Below are 21306 nucleotides of genomic sequence, written 5' to 3'. Positions count from 1 at the left end.
TTTAAAAGCTGAGTTGTCTAAAACTTGCGATTTGATTGACCCTTGTAAAATTTACCTTTTTTTGTATTTTACCACAAAAGCTGGGCCAAGTGTCTTGGACAATACTTGTTAAGATGACAGCTTGTTGCATACAGTGTTTTATAAACTGGGTGGTTCGAGGCATGAATGCTGATTGGCTGACAGCCACGGGTATGACAAAACATTTATTTTTACTCCTCTAATTACTTTGATTACCAGTTTATAATAGCAATAAAGCACCTCGGGGGTTTGTGGTATATGGGCTCTGCTTTGCGTTGTGCCTAAGAACACCCCTTAGCTGTGGTATATTGGCCATATACCACACCCCCGTTGTGCCGTTTTGCTTAAAAATAGCCTTTCAGGGCCTCCCGGGTGGCGCAGTGGTTAATGGCGCTGTACTGCAGCGCCAGCTGTGCCACCAGAGACTCTGGGTTCGCGCCCAGGCTCCTTCGTAACCGGCCGCGACCGGGAGGTCCGTGGGGCGACGCACAATTGGCCTAGCGTCGCCCGGATTAGGGAGGGTTTGTCCGGTAGGGAAATCCTTGTCTCATCGCGCACCAGCGCCTCCTGTGGCGGGCTGGGCGCAGTGCACGCTAACCAAGGTTGCCAGGTGCACGGTGTTTCCTCCGACACATTGGTGCGGCTGGCTTCCGGGTTGGATGGCGCTGTGTTAAGCAGTGGTTGGGTTGTGTATCGGAGGACGCATGACTTTCAACCTTCGTCTCTCCCGAGCCTGTACGGGAGTTGTAGTGATGAGACAAGATAGTAGCTACTACAACAATTGGATACCACGAAGTTGGGGAGAAAAAGGGGTAAAAAAAATATATAATAATAAAATAAAATATATAAAATAAATAATAACTAAAAAAAAGCCTTTCGTACTGTCCTTTCAAGCACGGTTCCAGCCACTATGATCGGTTTAGTGTGAAAGGGAATTAGTCTCGATGTTGCCATTTTGAATGGCTCGAGTTAGTTAGGATCCCCAATTGGCCAGTTACTCCATTTAAACCCATCATTTCACCAGCTTTCCTAATGAAAGAGTTGATTTGGGCTCAGCTCACCCCAATACATTAAAGTCTCCGCAGTTTATTACCTGTTGATGGACGACAGGGTTTTCTAATATATCATTTCAAGAACTATTGATGGACGGCAGGGTTTTCTGACATATACAGCCACGTCAATGCAGGTCCTCCATTGATTTCATTATTGTAGTTTTCTTCTTCTTTTTTAAAATGTATTTTTTGATGGCTTGCTTTCTGCATATGTACCCGTGTTGTAAGTGTGATTGACAGGTGCTCTCTTAATACTGGGGGGGGGGGGGGCAAAAGGTTAATGGTTTGGTAGACTTGTTTATCAGTTTATCAGTCGAGCAATGGAGAGGTGCCAAGGTCTTTTTATTTTCTTTGCGTAGTTTGGTTGGTGAACCATTGTTCAGCCAGAAACCATTGCCAACCGCCAGGCACCAGGCACCAGCTCAAACAAGCCTGCAATACAGTTTGTGCCCCAAACATCACCCTGTTCCCATGTAGTGCACTACTTATGACTAGATCCTTATGGGCCCTGGTCATAAGTAGTGCACTACAAAGGGAATAGGGTGACATTTGGGACGTAGTGTAAATCAAGAACCGTGTTCCTGACTACGCTGAGAGATGGCAGCGCTACCTCGTTGTGAAGTCACACTGAAGTGACCACACACACACCAGCACTCACATTGTGGACAAATCCCACTGACGCACTACTGGTGTAGTGAAGGGCGATCCAGCACTCCTAAGATTGTGCACATCTACAATGGTTTTTAAAATCCCTGACACGTGGCATATGCCGCCACAATCTTTCCAATGATGTTTCCAAGTATGTTTTATTTGTGTTGTATACGGTGGTCTTACTCACGTATGTGTAGGAGTGTTAGTGGACCATGGGTCCCCAACAATTGGTAAGTCACACCGAGCGGATTGTCAGGAGATGGATTGCACCGAATGTCCCTTATTTCATGTTGTTGGAATTCCAGCACATTCGCTGTCATTGTTTTGTGCTGATAACATGTTGGGAAGGCAGAAACTGGGAATCTACCTCCGAAGAATGATGGAGAATGTTTGCTCGATACCAAATGTCTTGTCTTATTGTATTGTCTGAGTTGACTCAATTTCCAAAATTCTGTATTGAATTCTGATTATACTACTTCCTATTTGATTACCTAAGCCACCTATCCATCTTTGCATGTGAATTTCTCATCATTGATGCTTATAGGGATTTTGATCAATTAACTATTATGATCCTATAATGGTATAAAGAATGTATCAATAAATCTGCCAAATGGGAATAAATTCTGACTGATCATGCTTTTCTTTTTTTAATTACGATGTATTATCTAAGCTTCTTGTTGTGCATATCATTGACAGGACTCCATTCCACATAATAGTAAATTCATACTGTAGCTTAAGTATGGCCTGGTTTTCCAGACTTTTAACGTTTTTATTTAACCAGGCAAGTCAGTTAAGAACAAATTCTTAATGACTGCCTACCCCTAACCTGGACAGGCAGACCAAGGTTCAACCTACTCCTGGTAGCTAGTCTTGTCCCATCGTTGCAACTCCTGTACGGACTCGGGAGAGGCGAAGGTCGAGAGCTGTGCGTTCTTTGAAACAACCCAGCCAAGCCGCACTGCTTCCTTAACCCAGAAGCCAGCCGCGCCAATGTGTCAGAGGAAACACTGTACACCTGGTGACCGTGTCAGCGTCCATTGCACCTGGCCCACCACAGGAGTCACTAGTTCACGATGGGACAAGAACATCCCTGCTGGCCAAGCCCTCACCTAAGCCGGAGTCCTCTGGGCCAATTGAGCATCGCCCCATGGGTCTCCCGGTTGTGACAGAGCCTGGACTCGAACCAGGATCTCTAGTGGCACAGCTAGCTCTGTGATGCAGTGCAATTCAATGGTGAGAAATGTATCAGTTCATGGAGCAAAAACATTGTGCTTACCCAGGAGCACGAGTTAAGGACATCAATAAGCTGCTCCCAAACATTTTAAACAACCATCAGGAAATTGAGTATCATAGTTCATATGGGATTCAATGACATTATGAAGGGCAGCTCAGAACAGTTGAAGATGGATTTTAAAGAACAAATTTGTTCACTACTTGACACCAACAAACGCCCGATAATATCTGGCCCTCTGCCCTCCCTAAATGGTGGCATTGAACGGTTCAGCTGACTTTTAGCTCTCCATAACTGTCTACGAGACTAGTGCACCTCTGTGGGAATAGAATTGATTGACAATTCTGAAACCTTCTGGGGGAAAAAGCTTGTTTTATAAGGAGGATGGGATCCACCCAAATCATTTGGGTTCCTGGAACCTTTCACAGCATTATAAAGCTGCATGAGACAATGATGTATCAATGATCGAAGTCCTGCTCAGTTAATCCCATTGTGTCACTGAGTTGTCATAATGCTTCAGCAAATGTACATTATCCCAGTGGCATTGGAAGACACAATGTAAGTAACCTAATGTATGTCCCTCTTACTGCCCTGAATGCCTCTGCTGATCCTACAGCTATTGTATACAGTAACCATGTGCCCTTGAACCAGAGTTATACTATTAGCACTGAGGCGGTGTGCCCTAGTAGGAAGTCCACTGTGTGCAGCTCACCCTGCACTAACGTAAATAACATTAGCATTTCTACTTTGCTAAGCTTCCCAGTAAAGCAATGAAAACAATCAAGCACCCCAGAAAAGTGCTAAAAAATAGCCCATGTTAACATATGTAGCTTAAGAAACAAGGTTCATGAAATCAATAATTTGCTAGTAACAGATTACATTCATATTCTGACAATCTCTGAAACTCACTTAGATAATACCTTTGATGATACAGTGGTAGACATGGTTATAACATCGACTGAAAAGACAGAAATGCCAAAGGTGGAGGTGTTGTTGTTTATATTCAGATCCACATTCATGTAAAGCATCTCATGCTAAAACTGTTGAAGTAATATAGCTACAGGTTCATCTGCCTCACCCGAAACCCATTCTGGTGGGAAGCTGCTATAGACCACCAAGTGCTAACAGTCAGTATCTGGATAATGTGTGAAATGCTTGATAAGGTACAGTATGTGATATCAACAGAGAGGTATATTTTCCAGGTTATTTAAATATTGACTGGCTTTCATCAGGCTGCCCACTCAAGAGAAAGCTTCAAACTGTAACTAGTTCCTGCAACCTGGTTCAGGTTGTGATCAATACCAGTTGATGATTTCATTCCTGTGCCATTCGTAACTACCCTGGTAGGTTGACTAATATCTTTACTAATGCTGCAGAAATGTGCTTTAAAGCAGTATCCAGATCCATAGGGTGTAGTGATCACAATATAGTAGCCATATCTAGGAAAACCAAAGTCCCAAAGTCTGGGCCTAAAATAGTGTTTAAGAGGTCATACAATAAGTTTTGTGGTGATTCATATCTTGATGATGTAAATAATATTTGCTGGTCTGTGGTGTGTAATGAGGAAGCTGCACTTGACACATTTATGAAATTGCTTATCCCAGTTACTAAAAAGTATGCACCCATTAAGAAAATGACAGTAAAAACTGTTAAATCCCTGTGGATTGATGAGGAATTTAAAAATTATATAGTTGAGAGGGATGAGGCAAAAGGAATGGCAAATAAATCTGGCTGTAAAACCGATTGGCAAACATACTGCAAATTGAGAAATCATGTGACTAAACGTAACAAAAAGAAGAAGAAACTACACTATGAAACAAAGATAAATTACATAAAGAATGATAGTAAAAAGCTTTGGATCACTTTTGATTTTGGGAAAAAAGGCAAACTCAGCTCCATAATTCATTGAATCAGATGGCTCATTCATCCCAAAACCCACTGATATTGCCAACCACTTTAATGATTCTTTCATTGGCTAGATTAGTAAACTTAGGCATGACATACCAGCAACAAACACTAACACTATAGATCCAAGTATAGAGTACCAGTCAAAAGTTTGGACACACTTAATTATTCAAGGGTTTTTCTTTATTTGTACTATTTTCTACATTGTGGAATAATAGTGAAGACATCAAAACTATGAAATAACACCTATGGAATTATGTAGTAACCAAAAAAGTGTTAAATCCAAATATATTTCAGATTCCTCAAAAAAGCCACCCTTTGCCTTGATGACAGCTTTGCACACTCTTGGCAGCTTCATGAGGTAGTCACCTGGAATACATTTCAATTAACAGGTGTGCCTTGTTAAAAGTTAATTTGTGGAATTTCTTTCCTTCTTAGTGCATTTGAGCCAATCATTTGTGTTGTGTCAAGGTAGGGTTGGTATACAGAAGACAGCTCAAATAAGCAAAGAGAAATTACTGTCCATCAATACTTTAAGACCAAAAGGTCAGTCAATGCCGAAAATGTAAAGAACTTTGAAAGTTTCTTCAAGTGCAATCGCAAAAACCATCAAGTACTATGATGAAACTGGCTCTCATAAGGACCGCCACAGGAAAGGAAGACCCAGTGTTACCTCTGCTGCAGAGGATATGTTCATTAGAGTTACCAACCTCAGAAATTGCAGCACAAATAAATGCTTCACAGAGTTCAAGTAACAGACACATTTCAACATCAACTGTTCAGAGGAGACTGTGTGAATCAGGCGTTCATGGTCGAATTGCTTCAAAGAAACCACTACATAACATTTTTTTATTTTATTTCATCCTTTATTAATCCAGACAAGTTCTCATTTACAACTGCGACCTGGCCAAGATAAAGCAAGGCAGTGCGACACAAACAACAACGCATGTTACATGGAATAAACAAGCATACAGTCAATAACACAATAGGAAAAAAAACAGTGTCTATATACAGTCTGTGCAAATGGCGCGAGGAGGTAAGGCAATAAATAGGCCATAGTAGCGAAGTAATTACAATTCATCAAATTAACACTGGATGTGCTAATTAGATCTGTTTATAACAATACCCCATAATGACAAAGCAAAAACAGGTTTTTATACATTTTAGCTAAATTGAAATATCACATTTACATAAGTATTCAGACCATTTACTCAGTACTTTGTTGAAGCACCTTTAACAGCGATTACAGCCTTGAGTCTTCTTGGGTATGACGCTACAAGCTTGGCACACCTGTATTTGGGAGTTTCTCTCATTCTTCTCTGCAGATCCTCTCAAGCTGTCAGGTTGGATGGGGAGCGTTGCTGCACAGCTATTTTCAGGTCTCTCCAGAGATGTTCAATCGGGTTCAAGTCTACTCTGGCTGGGCCACTCAAGGACATTCAGAGACTTTTCCCGAAACCATTCTTGCGTTTTCTTGGCTAGGTGCTTAGGGTTATTGTCCTGTTGGAAGGTGAACCTTCACCACAGTCTGAGGTCCTGAGCACTCTGGATCAGGTTTTCATCAAGGATATCTCTGTACTTTGCTCCGTTCATCTTTCCCTCGATCCTTACTAGTCTCCCAGTCTCTGCCGCTGAAAAACATCCTCACATTATGATTCTGCCACACCATGCTTCACCGTAGGGATGGTGCCTGGTTTCCTCCAGACATGACTCTTGGCATTCAGGCCAGAGTTCAATCTTGATTTCATCAGACCAGAGAAACTTGTTTCTCATGGTCTGAGAGTCCTTTAGGTTCCATTTCAAATCAAATCAAATTTTGGTATAGAGTATATACATATACATATGAGATGAGTAATGTAGGGTATGTAAATATTATGACATTGTTTAAAGTGGCTAGTGATACTTTTTTTACATCAATTTCCATAAATTTCCATAATTTTTTTTGTATTTTTTTTAAAATTTTTACCCCTTTTTTTCCTCCAATTTCGTGGTATCCAATTGTTGTAGTAGCTACTATCTTGTCTCATTGCTACAACTCCCGTACGGGCTCGGGAGAGACGAAGGCTGAATGTCATGCGTCCTCCGATACACAACCCAACCAGCCGTACTGCTTCTTAACACAGTGCACATCCAACCCGGAAGCCAGCCGCACCAATGTGTCGGAGGCTACACCGTGCCCCCGGCAACCTTGGCTAGCGCGCACTGCGCCCGGCCCGCCACAGGAGTCACTGGTGCGCGATGAGACAAGGAGATCCCTACCGACCAATCCCTCCCTAACCCGGACGACGCTAGGCCAATTGTGCGTCGCCCCACGGACCTCCCGGTCGCGGCCGGTTACGACAGAGCCTGGGCACGAACCCAGGGACTCTGATGGCACAGCTGGCGCTACAGTACAGCGCCCTTAACCACTGCGCCACCCGGGAGGCCAATCTCCATTATTAAAGTGAGCTGGAGTTGAGACAGTATGTTGGCAGCAGCCACTCAATGTTAGTGGTGGCTGTTTAACAGTCTGATGGCCTTGAGACAGAAGCTGTTTTTCAGTCTCTCGGTCCCAGCTTTGATGCACCTGTACTGACCTCGCCTTCTGGATGATAGCGGGGTGAACAGGCAGTGACTCGGGTGGTTGTTATCCTTGATGATCTTTATGGCCTTCCTGTGACATTGGGTGGTGTAGGTGTCCTGGAGGGCAGGTAGTTTGCCCCCGGTGATGCGTTGTGCAGACCTCACTACCCTCTGGAGAGCCTTACGGTTGTGGAAGGAGCAGTTGCCGTACCGGGCGGTGATACAGCCCGACATGATGCTCTCGATTGTGCATCTGTAAAAGTTTGTGAGTGCTTTTGGTGACAAGCTGAATTTCTTCAGCCTCCTGAGGTTGAAGAGGCGCTGCTGCGCCTTCTTCACAACGCTGTCTGTGTGGGTGGACCAATTCAGTTTGTCCGTGATGTGTACGCCGAGGAACTTAAAACCTATTACACACTCCACTACTGTCCCGTCGATGTGGATAGGGGGGTGCTCCCTCTGCTGTTTCCTGAAGTCCACGATCATCTCCTTTGTTTTGTTGACGTTGAGTGTGAGGTTATTTTCCTGACACCACACTCCGAGGGCCCTCACCTCTTCCCTGTAGGCCGTCTCGTCGTTGTTGGTAATTAAGCCTACCACTGTAGTGTCGTCCGCAAACTTGATGATTGAGTTGGAGGCGTGCATGGCCACGCAGTCGTGGGTGAACAGGGAGTAGAGGAGAGGGCTCAGAACGCACCCTTGTGGGGCCCCAGTGTTGAGGATCAGCTTTGTGGAGATGTTGTTACCTACCCTCACCACCTGGAGGCGACCCATCAGGAAGTCCAGTACCCAGTTGCACAGGGCGGTAGTCGTTTAGCTCAGTTACCTTAGCTTTCTTGAGAACAGGAACAATGGTGGCCCTCTTGCAGACTGGGATAAGGTTTGATTGAATATGTCCGTAAACACACCAGTCAGCTGGTCTGCGCATGCTGTGAGGACGTGGCTGGGGATGCCGTCTGGGCCTACAGCCTTGCGAGGGTTAACACGTTTAAATGTTTTACTCACGTCGGCTGCAGTGAAGGAGAGTCCGCAGGTTTTGGTAGCGGGCCGTGTCAGTGGCACTGTATTGTCCTCAAAGCGAGAAAATATGTTATTTAGTCTGTCTGGGAGCAAGACATCCTGGTCCGCGACGGTGCTGGTTTTCTTTTTGTAATCTGTGATTGACTGTAGACCCTGCCACATACCTCTTGTGTCTGAGCCATTGAATTGCAACTCTACTTTGTGTCTATACTGAAGCTTAGCTTGTTTGATTGCCTTGCGGAGGGAATAGCTACACTGTTTGTATTCGGTCATGTTTCCGGTCACCTTGCCCTGGTTTAAAGCAGTGGATAGCGCTTTAAGTTTTGCGCGAATTCTGCCATTAATCCACGGTTTCTGGTTTGGGAATGTTTTAAGGCTACACCCTACACCTAATGTTTTTCAGATTAGCCTTGTTAAAATCCCCAGCTACAATGAATGCAGCCTCAGGATATGTGGTTTCCAGTTTAGATAGAGTCAAATAAAGTTCGTTCAGGGCCATCGATGTGTCTGCTTGGGGGGGAATATATACGGCTGTGATTATAATCGAAGAGAATTCTCTTGGTAGATAATGCGGTCGAGTTCCTGTATGTTGTTTCGATCACACCACGTCTCGTTAATCATAAGGCATACCCCCCCCCCCCCCCCCCCCGCCCCTCTTCTTACCAGAAAGATGCTTGTTTCTGTCGGTGCGATGCATGAAGAAACCAGCTGGCTGCACCGACTCCGATAGCGTGTCTCGAGTGAGCCATGTTTCCGTGAAGCAAAGAATGTTACAGTCTCTGATGTCTCTCTGGAATGCTACCCTTGCTCAGATTTCATCAACCTTGTTGTCAAGAGACTGGACATTGGCGAGTAGTATGCTAGGGAGTGGTGCGCGATGTGCCCGTCTCCGGAGCCTGACGGGCACATCGGAACCTTGCCACTTTTACGGCGACGTTGTTTAGGTTCGCCGGCTGGGATCCGATCCATTGTCCTGGGTGGTACGCAAAACACAGGATCCGCTTCGGGAAAGTCGTATTCCTGGTCGTAATGATGGTGAGTTGACGTTGCTCTTATATTCAGTAGTTCCTCCCGACTGTATGTAATGAAACCTAAGATTACCTGGGGTACCAATGTAAGAAATAACACGTAAAAAAACAAAATACTGCATAGTTTCCTAGGAACGCGAAGCAAGGCGGCCATCTCTGTCGGTGCCGGAAGTTAACTCCAAGCGGGCTGTCATGTGCCTTTTACTGAGGAGTGGCTTCCGTCTGGCCACTGCACCATAAAGGCCTGATTGGTGGAGTGCTGCAGAGATGTTTGTCCTTCTGGAAGTTTCTCCCATCTCCACAGAGAAACTCTGGAACTCTGTCAGTGATCATTTGGTTCTTGGTCACCTCCCTGACCAAGGCCCTTCTCCCCCGATTTCTCAGTTTGGCCGGGCGGCCAACTCTAGGAAGAGTCTTGGTGGTTCCAAACTTCTTCCATTTAAGAATGATGGAGGCCTCTGTGTTCTTCGGGACCTTCAATGCTGCAGACATTCCCCAGATCTTCCCCAGATCTGTGCCTTGACAATCCTGTCTCTGAGCTCTAGGGACAATTCCTTCAACCTCACACCTTGGTTTCTGCTCTGACATGCACTGTCAACTGGGGGACCTTAAATAGACAGGTGTGTACCTTTCAAATCATGTCCAATCGATTGAATTTACCACAGGTGGACTCCATACAACTTGTAGAAACAACTCAAGGATGATCAATGGAAACAGAATGCACTTGAGCTCAATTTAGAGTCTCATAGTAAAGCGTCTGAATGCTTATATAAAAAAAGTTTTTTCTATTTTTTCTGTTTAATGCACTTGCAAATATTTCTAAAAAACGATTTCCACTTTGTCATTATGCGGTATTGTGTGTAGATTGATGAGAAAAAAAAATATTTAATACATTTTAAAATAAGGCTATAAAGTAACAAAATGTGGACAAAAATGGAAGGGGTCTGAATACTTTCCAAATGAACTGTATGTTATGGCTTTACACCCCCTGCTATATTGTGGATAAAGAGTCACCTGTCTAACAGAACACAGAGGGGGTTCTTTAATGGAAGCCTCTCCAACATAATCCAGGTAGAATCAGGAATTCCCCAGGGTAGCTGTCTAGGCCCCTTACTTTTTTTCAATCTTTACTAAGGTCATTTCACTGGCCTTGAGTAAAGCCAGTGTGTCTATGTATGTGGAAGACTCAACACTATGCACTACTACAGCTACTACAGCGAGTGAAATCCCTGCAACATTTAACAAAGAGCTGTAGCTAGTTTCAGAATGGGTGGCAAGGAATAAGTTGGTCCTAAATATTTCAAAAGCTAAAAGCATTGTATTTGGGACAAATTACTCACTAAGCCATTAACCTCAACAAAATCTTGTAATAAATTATGTGGAAATTGAGCAAGTTGAGGTGACTAAACTGCTTGGAGTAACCCTGGATTGTAAACTGTCATGGTCAAAACATGTTAATACAACAGTAGCTAAGATGGGGAGAATTTGGTTCATAATAAAGTGATGCTCTGTCTTTTTAACAACACAATCAACAAGGCAGGTCCTACAGGCTCTAGTTTTGTCGCACCTGGACTACTGTTCAGTCCTGTGGTCAGGTGTCACATAGAGGGACCTCGGAAAATTACAATTGACTCAGAACAGGGCAGCTCATCTGGTCCTTAAATTACACAGAGAGCTAACATTAATAATATGCATGTAAATCTCTCATGGTTCAAAGTGGAGGAAAGATTAACTTCATCATTACTTGTTTTTGTAAGAAGTGTTGACATGCTGAATGCACCAAGGTGTTTAAACTACGTGCACACAAATCAAATGAAATCAAACTTTATTTGTCACATGCGCCGAATACAAAGGTAGACCTTACCGTGAAATGCTTACTTACAATCCATTAACCAACAGTGCAGTTCAAGAAGAGTTAAGGAAATATTTTCCAAATAAACTAAAATAATAAATAAAAGTAACACAATAACATAACAATAACGAGGCTATATACAGGGGGTACCGGTACCGAGCCAGTGTGCGGGGGTACAGGTTACTTGAGGTAATTTGTACATGTAGATAGATAATAAACAGCGAGTAGCAGCAGTGTTAATGTAATAGTCCGGTGGCCATTTGATTAGTTGTTCAGCAGTCTTATGGCTTGGGGGGAGAAGCTGTTAAGGAGCCTTTTGGTCCTAGACCTGGCGCTCCGGTACCGCCTGCCATGCCGTAGCAGAGAAAACAGTTTATGACTTGGGTGACTGGAGTCTCTGACAATTTGACCTATTATATAGGTCCTGAATGGCACTACCCTCTGTAGCACCTTACGGTCAGATGCCGACTAGTTGCCATACCAGGAAGTGATGCAACCGGTCAGGATGCTCTCGATGGTGCAGCTGTAGAACATTTTGAGGATCTGGGGACCCATGCCAAATCTTTTCAGCCTCCTGAGGGGGAAAATGTTTTGTCGTGCCCTCTTCATGACTGTCACAGCTCGGACACACATGCATACCCCACAAAACATGCCCCAAAGGTCCTTCACAATCCCCAAGTCAAGAACAGACTATGGGAGGCGCACACACTACATAGAGAGTCATGGCTACATGGAACTCTGTTCCACATCAGGTAACTGATATAAGCAGTAAAATTAGATTTAAAAAACAGATAAAAATACACCTCATGGAACAGCGGGGACTATGAAGAGACACACACAGGCCCAAACACACATACACATGATAAGACACACAATCTACACACGCATACACATGGATGTTGTATTGTAAATATGTGGTGGTAGAGTGGTGGCCTGAGGGAACACACTGAATGTGTTGGGTAAGTTGTTATGAAATGTAATGTCATGTAGTATTTTAAACTGCTTTTAACTGTCTTATGTCAGTGGACCCCAGGAAGAGTACTGTAATGTGGATCCATAATAAATACAAATACAAATTGTTTTAGATATATTTTACCTTATAATTTCTAGAGACATGTAAAACCAGTCATATGGAGGCAAACTGAAGCATATCAAACATGCAGTTGAAGTCAGAATTTTACATACACTTAGGTTGGAGTCATTAAAACTCGTTTTTCAACCACTCCACAAATTTCTTGTTAACAAATTGTAGTTCTTGCAAGTTGGTTAGGACATCTACTTTATGCATGACACAGTTCATTTTTCCAACAATTGTTAACATACAGATGATTTCACTTATAATTCACTGTATCACAATTGCAGTGGGTCAGAAGTTTACATACACTAAGTTGACTGTGCCTTTAAACAGCTCGGAAAATTCCAGAAAATTATGTCATGGCTTTAGAAGCTTCTGATAGGCTAATTGACATAATTTGAGTCATTTGGAGGTGTACCTGTGGATGCATTTCAAGGCCTACCTTCAAACTCAGTGCCTCTTTGCTTGACATCATGAGAAAATTAAAAGACCCCAGAAAAATAATTGTCGACCTCCACAAGTCTGGTTCATCCTTGGGAGCAATTTCCAAACGCCTGAAGGTACCACGTTCATCTGTACAAACAATAGTAGGCAAGTATAAACACCATAGGACCACGCAGCCGTCATACCACTCAGGAAGGAGACGCGTTCTGTCTCCTAGAGATGAACGTACTTTGGTGAGAAAAGTGCATATCAATCCCAAAACAACAGCAAAAGACCTTGTGAAGATGCTGGAGGATACAGGTACAAAAGTATCTATATCCACAGTAAAACGAGTCCTATATCGACATAACCTGAAAGGCCGCTCAGCAAGGAAGAAGCCACTGCTCCAAAATCGCCATAAAAAAGCCAGACTACGGTTTGCAACTGCACATGGGGAACAAAGATGTACTTTTTGGAGAAATGTCCTCCGATCTGATGAAACAAAAATGGCCATAATGGCCAAAAAGACCATTGTTATGTTTGAAGGAAAAAGGGGGAGGCTTGCAAGCCGAAAAACACCATGGCAGCATCATGTTGTGGGGGATGCTTTCCTGCAGGAGGGACTGATGCACTTCACAAAATAAATGGCATCAATGAGGCAGGAAAATGATGTGGATATATTGAAGCAACATATCAAGACATCAGTTAAAGCTTGGTCGCAAATGGGTCTTCCAAATGGACAATGAACCCAAGCATACTTCCAAAGTTGTGGCAAAATGGCTTAAGGACAACAAAGTCAAGGTATTAGAGTGGCCAACATAAAGCCCTGACCTCAAACCTATAGAAAATGTGTGGGCAGAACTGTAAAAGCGTGTAGGCCAGGAGGTCTACAAACCTGACTCAGTTCCACCAGCTCTGTCAGGAATGGGCCAGAATTCACCCAACTTATTGTGGAAAGCTCGTGGAAGGCTACCCAAAATGTTTGACCCAAGTTAAACAATTTAAAGGCAATGCTACCAAAAACGAATTGAGTGTATGTGTAACAGTATAACTTTAGACCGTCCCCTTGCCCGTACCCGGGGGCGAACCAGGGACCCTCTGCACACATCAACAACAGTCACCCACGAAGCATCGTTACCCATCGCTCCACAAAAGCCGCGTCCCTTGCAGAGCAAGGGGAACTACTACTTCAAGGTCTCAGAGCAAGTGATGTCACCGATTGAAACGCTATTTAGCGCGCACCGCTAACTAAGCTAGCCGTTTCACATCCGTTACATATGTAAACGTCTGACCCACTGGGAATGTGATGAATGAAATAAAAGCTGAAATAAATCATACGCTCTACTATTATTCTGACATTTCACATTCTTAATATAAAGTGGTGATCCTAACTGACCTAAAACAGGGAATTTTTACTAGGATTAAATATCAGAAATTGTGAAAAACTTAGTTTAAATGTATATGATTAAAGTGTATGTAAACTTCCGACTTCAACTGTATCAACTTTCCCACGCTAAAGTTTATGAAATGCTGTGCCATTATGCAGAATTTTAACTGTATGGCCTTTTAACTTGCAGGGATGTGCACTGTCAAATGTCTTAATTATAGGCTACCCCGACTTTCTCTGTCTCCTGTTTCTATCATGTTAAATTTTAGCCACTATCAGTATCGACCATCAGACGAGGGTATAGCCTATACTTGGCTGTGACATCACACAGTTCCATGGTTAGTCCAGGCAATGGACGAGGGTGTAGCCTATACTTGGCTGTGACATCACACAGTTCCATGGTTAGTCCAGGCAATGGACGAGGGTGTAGCCTATACTTGGCTGTGACATCACACAGTTCCATGGTTAGTCCAGGCAATGGACGAGGGTGTAGCCTATACTTGGCTGTGACATCACACAGTTCCATGGTTAGTCCAGGCAATGGACGAGGGTATAGCCTATACTTGGCTGTGACATCACACAGTTCCATGGTTAGTCCAGGCAATGGACGAGGGTGTAGCCTATACTTGGCTGTGACATCACACAGTTCCATGGTTAGTCCAGGCAATGGACGAGGGTATAGCCTATACTTGGCTGTGACATCACACAGTTCCATGGTTAGTCCAGGCAATGGACGAGGGTATAGCCTATACTTGGCTGTGACATCACACAGTTCCATGGTTAGTCCAGGCAATGGACGAGGGTATAGCCTATACTTGGCTGTGACATCACACAGTTCCATGGTTAGTCCAGGCAATGGACGAGGGTGTAGCCTATACTTGGCTGTGACATCACACAGTTCCATGGTTAGTCCAGGCAATGGACGAGGGTGTAGCCTATACTTGGCTGTGACATCACACAGTTCCATGGTTAGTGCAGGCAGTAGACGAGGGTGTAGCCTATACTTGGCTGTGACATCACAAAGTTCCATGGTTAGTGCAGGCAATAGACGAGGGTGTAGCCTACTATTGTCCACTATTCTCCCTACTATAATTATATGTACACTTATCTTCCAACATTACCATGAATTAAAGAACTGAATGTGGCAATTTTCAAAATGAATCAAACCACCGTTTTCTTTATTTCGTGTGTAAAGCCTCTCCAAGACATTTTTTTTATGATTCAGAAGTACTTTCCTAACCCTAAATCATTTACAAGATCAGAGTATTTTTACATCTACCAGTTGGTGCAGAAACGGAGACTAATATGCATATATTTAGATGACTTGCTTTCATTGATCCCTAATATTCTGAACCTGTTCTCTCTATATGTTAAATTGGGTCTGTCAACAAAATACTAACTAAAAGGTACACCATATTTAAAGGGATGGCTTCAGATAAATGTACTGAAAACCCTATTGATTGAAAACTCCTTGAGAAAATCTGTTTGCCAGCAAGTGGGAGGCTTTTTCAGTGGTTGAATTACATTTATTCAGTGCAGGCAAGGAAACTATGCCTGTAAGGCCCGTAACAGTAAATCTGAATACCAACTACTGAGAAGTGCATAGGTCCTTCCTGTGAAATTGGCGGATTTTCACATGCAGGCTTTAATGTGCTGGGCTTTGCGGTTTAAACACAACTTTTCACCTCATAAATGTTTTATGTGGAACAATGAGGTGATATTTCAAAGAAACAAGATGATATTTTACCGTAACTGGTTCTCGAAAAACATTGTCCTTGTCAGCCAATTAGCTAGTATTAGTAGGAATCTATTTACGTGGAATTTATGGAAAGATTCAACTTTGAGGTTTCAAGCAAGGAATATGACACTGTTATTAAAGCTATACCTAATGGGATAAAAACTTTACTTCAGAATAATGCATATTTTGTAATATCTCCCATTGTAAGTGATATCCAGGTGAATGGCATAGGTCTACTAGATAAGAATTTCAACATTAGTTTATTAAGGGATATTTTCTACAGGAAGTCTATTCCCTCTGCTATATTTTGTTGGGCTTCATCGTTTGATGTAAACTGGCGCTGTGATTGGCTCACTCCACACACATTTATGTTGACCAATAAAGTAAAGGAGATCTCCTTTGAGATTATCCATAGATTATATCTGTATAATAGCTTGATTTCTAAATATATACCTGAAAAATGTGTTCGCTACAAGTCTGTATTTGAATTGATATAATGTGGATTTAAAAAAAATAATTAATGTAAAATGTATTCTCTAATTTCTCTGTGGAATCCCTCTGGCTGTCTTGTTTATGTTTTGCATGTTACTGTTTACCAGGACCAGGACACAACTTACTTGCTTATGATCTTGAGTTTATGTAACTCACATGAACGCCTCATTTTCTATCTATGTCATTTAGTTAAGCATGTACTGTACCCAAAATAATGGATAAGAATTACACACTTCATTTAGAGCTCTTGATGTCATTAAAGTGGATTTGAGAAGCTACATAACAGTCCTTGACCAATTTCTCAGGAGTTAATAAGCTCTATTGCCACATTACACCCAGAATGTTCATACAATACCTTAAGAATTTGTCACGCAACCAGTACATGTCTAGAAGGTATTGTACGTAGCTATGTCCACGGACAGTCTGTCACGGTAGATTAAAGTATTATAGACACATGAATCAGTCACCTCTGGAATCTGCCTGCATAGCTCCTATAGGCCTGTCCAGTACAGTGTGTCCTGTGCATGTTCTTTTGGGAGTTACAGAAGAACATGCAACACTGTATGTCAGACAGTATCCTCAGAGTAATGGAATGTGGTGGAGTTTTTTAAAAAACACACGGAAAGCTAGAGGGGTTCTTTGCTGAGTTATAGCTACTGAACAGACTACATTAATTGCATAAGGTAGCCTAGAGGTTAGAGAGGCGGGCCAGCATCCAGAGGGTTGCCTGTTTGAATCCCAGCTCAGACGCAGAATATATAGTGCAGTGTGAACTGGCATTGTCTATTGTCCCTGGTTGGCTGGTTGGCTGGCTGGTTGGCTGGCTGGCCTCTCTTGTCCCTGGATGGTTGGTTGGCTAGCCTCTCTTGTCCCTGAATGGTTGGCTGGTTGGCTGTTTTTTTTTTAAAACTCCACCACATTCCATTACTCTGAGGATACATGTGGCGTGCTAGAGGAAGGCCTGACATACAGTGTTGCATGTTCTTCTGTAACTCCCTGGTTGGCTGGCTAGTTGGCTAGTTGGCTGGCTGGCTGGTTGGCTAGTTGGCTGGCTGACTGGTTGGCTGGTTGGCTGGTTGGCTAGTTGGCTGGTTGGCTAGTTGGCTGGCTGGCTGGTTGGCTGGTTGGCTAGTTGGCTGGCTGGCTGGTTGGCTGGTTGGCTAGTTGGCTGGCTGGCTGGTTGGCTAGTTGGCTGGTTGGCTAGTTGGCTGGTTGGCTGGCTGGCTGGTTGGCTAGTTGGCTGGCTGGCTGGCTGGCTGGCCTCTCTTCTCCCTGGTTGGTTGCCTGGCCTCTCTTGTCCTTGGCTGGTTGGCTGCATGGCCTCTCTTGTCCCTGGCTGACTGGCTGGCTGGCTTTATGGCTGGCTGGTTGGCCTCTCTTGTCCCTGGATGGCTGGCTGGTTGGCTTGTTGGTTGGCTGGCTGGCCTCTCTTGTCCATAGTACCCTCAAAGCTCATCACTAAGCTAAGGATCCTGGGACTAAACACCTCCCACTGCAACTGGATCCTGGACTTCCTGACGGGCCGCCCCCAGGTGGTGAGAGTAGGTAGCAACACATCTGCCACGCTGATCCTCAACACTGGAGCCCCCCGGAGGTGCGTGCTCAGGCCCCTGGGTGCGTGCTCACCCACGACTGCATGACCAGGCACGACTCCAACACCATCATTAAACTTACAGATGACACAACAGTGGTAAGCCTGATCACCGACAACGACGAGGCAGCCTATAGAGAGGAGGTCAGAGATCTGGCCGGGTGGTGCCAGAATAACAACCTATCCCTCAATGTCACCAAGACTAAGGAGATGATTGTGGACTACAGGAAAAGGAGGACCGAGCATGCCCCCTTTCTCATCGACGGGGCTGCAGTGGAGCAGGTTGAGAGCTTCGAGTTCCTTGGTGTCCACATCACCAACAAACTAGAATGGTCCAAACACACCAAGACAGTCGTGAAGAAGGCATGTCAAAGCCTATTCCCCCTCAGGAAACAAAAAAGATTTGGCATGGGTCCTGAAATTCTCAAAAGGTTCTACAGCTGCAACATCGAGAGCATCTCAATGGTTGCATTACTGCCTGGTATAGCAATTGCTCGGCCTCCGACTGCAAGGCACTACAGAGGGTAATGCGTACATCCCAGTACATCATTGGGGCTAAGCTGCCTGCCATCCAGGACCTCTACACCAGGCGGTGTCAGAGGAAGGCCCTAAAAATTGTCAAAGACCCCAGCCATCCCAGTAATAGACTGTTCTCTCTGCTACCGCATGGCGAGCGGTACCGGAGTGCCAAGTCTAGGACAAAAAGGCTTCTCAACAGTTTTTACTCCCAAGCCATAAGACTCCTGAACAGGTAACCAAATGGCTACCTGGACTATCTGCATTGTGTGCACCCCCCCCTCAACCCCTCTTTTACGCTGCTGCTACTCTCTGTTTATCAGATATGCATAAACACTTTAACTATACATTCATGTACATACTACCTCAATTGGCCCGACCAACCAGTGCTCCCGCACATTGGCTAACCGGGCTATCTGCATTGTGTCCCGTCACCCACCACCCCCTCTTTTACGCTCTCTGTTCATCATATATCATCATAGTCACTAACCATATCTACATGTACATACTACCTTAATCAGCCTGACTAACCGGTGTCTGTATGTAGCCTCGCTACTTTTATAGCCTCACTACTGTTTTTCACTGTTGTTTTTATTTCTTTACTTACATATTGTTCACCTAATACATTTTTTTCACTATTGGTTAGAGCCTGTAAGTAAGCATTTCACTGTAAGGTGAACGTGACAAATAAACTTTGATTTGATAAACTTTGAAATCAACTTTGATTTGATGTGCGCGTATCTATATTGACTGTGTGTGTGTGGTGTGGCATGCATGCGTTATACTCACACAATGAGTTGGTAGTAGAGAGCAGAAATTCACCTAGACTGATACACTACCGTCCAGGCTGGTACATTACCGTCCAGGCTGATACACCACCGTCCAGGCTGATACACCACCGTCCAGGCTGGTACACCACCGTCCAGGCTGGTACATTACCGTCCAGGCTGGTACACCACCGTCCAGGCTGATACACCACCGTCCAGGCTGGTACACCACCATCCAGGCTGGTACACCACCGTCCAGGCTGGTACATTACCGTCCAGGCTGATACACCACCGTCCAGGCTGGTACACCACCGTCCAGGCTGGTACACTACCGTCCAGGCTGATACACCACCGTCCAGGCTGATACAATACCGTCCAGGCTGGTACACCACCGTCCAGGCTGGTACACCACCGTCCAGGCTGATACACCACCGTCCAGGCTGGTACAATACCGTCCAGGCTGGTACACCCCCGTCCAGGCTGGTACATTACCATCCAGTCTGGTACACCACCGTCCAGGCTGGTACATTACCGTCCAGTCTGGTACACCACCGTCCAGGCAGATACACTACCGTCCAGGCTGGTACACCACCGTCTAGGCTGGTACACTACCGTCCAGGCTGGTACACCACCGTCCAGGCTGGTACACCACAGTCCGGGCAGATACACTACCGTCCAGGCTGGTACACCACCGTCCAGGCTGGTACACCACCGTGCAGGCTGCTACATTACCGTCCAAGCTGCTACATTACCGTCCAGGCTGGTACACTACCGTCCAGGCTGGTACATTACCGTCCAGGCTGCTACATTACCGTCCAGGCTGGTACACTACCGTCCAGGCTGGTACACCACAGTCCAAGCTGATACACTACCGTCCAGGCTGGTACACTTCCATCCAGGCTGGTACACTACCGTTCAGGCTGGTACACCACAGTCCAGGCTGGTACAGTACCGTCCAGGCTGGTACACTTCCATCCAGGCTGGTACATTACCGTCCAAGCTGCTACATTACCGTCCAGGCTGGTACACCACCGTCCAGGCTGGTACACTACCGTCCAGGCTGGTACACCACAGTCCAAGCTGCTACATTAACGTCCAGGCTGGTACACCACCGTCCAGGCTGGTACACCACCGTCCAGGCTGGTACACTACCGTCCAGGCTGGTACACCACCGTCCAGGCTGGTACACCACCGTCCAGGCTGGTACACCACAGTCCAGGCTGGTACATTATCGTCCAGGCTGGTACACCACCGTTCAATGAAGGAAAGGATGTGCTGGAAGTCCCACCTCTGCTGATGAGATTGAGGAGAAGTGGGATATGATTGGTTACTGGGATTTTTTAAATGACTTATTAGCTTTTTGTCCTCTAAAAACTTGGAGGTAAATTATGTATAATTACATTTGAAACTTTCCTCTCTTTATCCATCATCCATCCCTCCAAAATGTAATTCTTCCACCGATCCATTGAATGCATTCTTCCATCCACCCAACCATTCAATGCATCCTTCTATCCACCCAACCATTTAATGCATCCTTCCATCAACCCAGACATTTTTCCAACATTTTTCCAACCCACAAATGAAAACAAATTTTCTGAAATATACATCTTTTAGTTTGATTTCCCTTTCTTCTGTAGATCGTCGTTATATTTTTACATTCTAAAAAATGGTAACTTCCACCACTACTATGAAAAATACTAAGACAATTGATAGAAGCACACAGATTTTCTTCAGAAAAGGAACTTTTGGTAGTTTATATATTCAAGCTGGTGTGTGTCTGCTTATCGTTTTAGCCATATCACAAGTCATATGGCATTCTTTAATTCACATGCATGTTATGGCCTTCTTCCAGGGAGTCTAGAGATAGTGTTGATACACGGCACCACCATGTTCTGGGTTTGTCATTATCCAGGCCTGCTGGGGTTCATGTTCAGCTGACGTTCCTCTAAGACATGCACAGACACAGGCACCGTATGTTGTCTGTATGATTCCCTGATCACA

Source organism: Oncorhynchus clarkii, chromosome 5 (assembly GCF_045791955.1).
Source record: "Oncorhynchus clarkii lewisi isolate Uvic-CL-2024 chromosome 5, UVic_Ocla_1.0, whole genome shotgun sequence".
Classification (NCBI taxonomy): domain Eukaryota; kingdom Metazoa; phylum Chordata; class Actinopteri; order Salmoniformes; family Salmonidae; genus Oncorhynchus; species Oncorhynchus clarkii.
The sequence above is the reverse complement of the archived record's forward strand: the minus strand, read 5'-3'. Positions refer to the sequence as shown.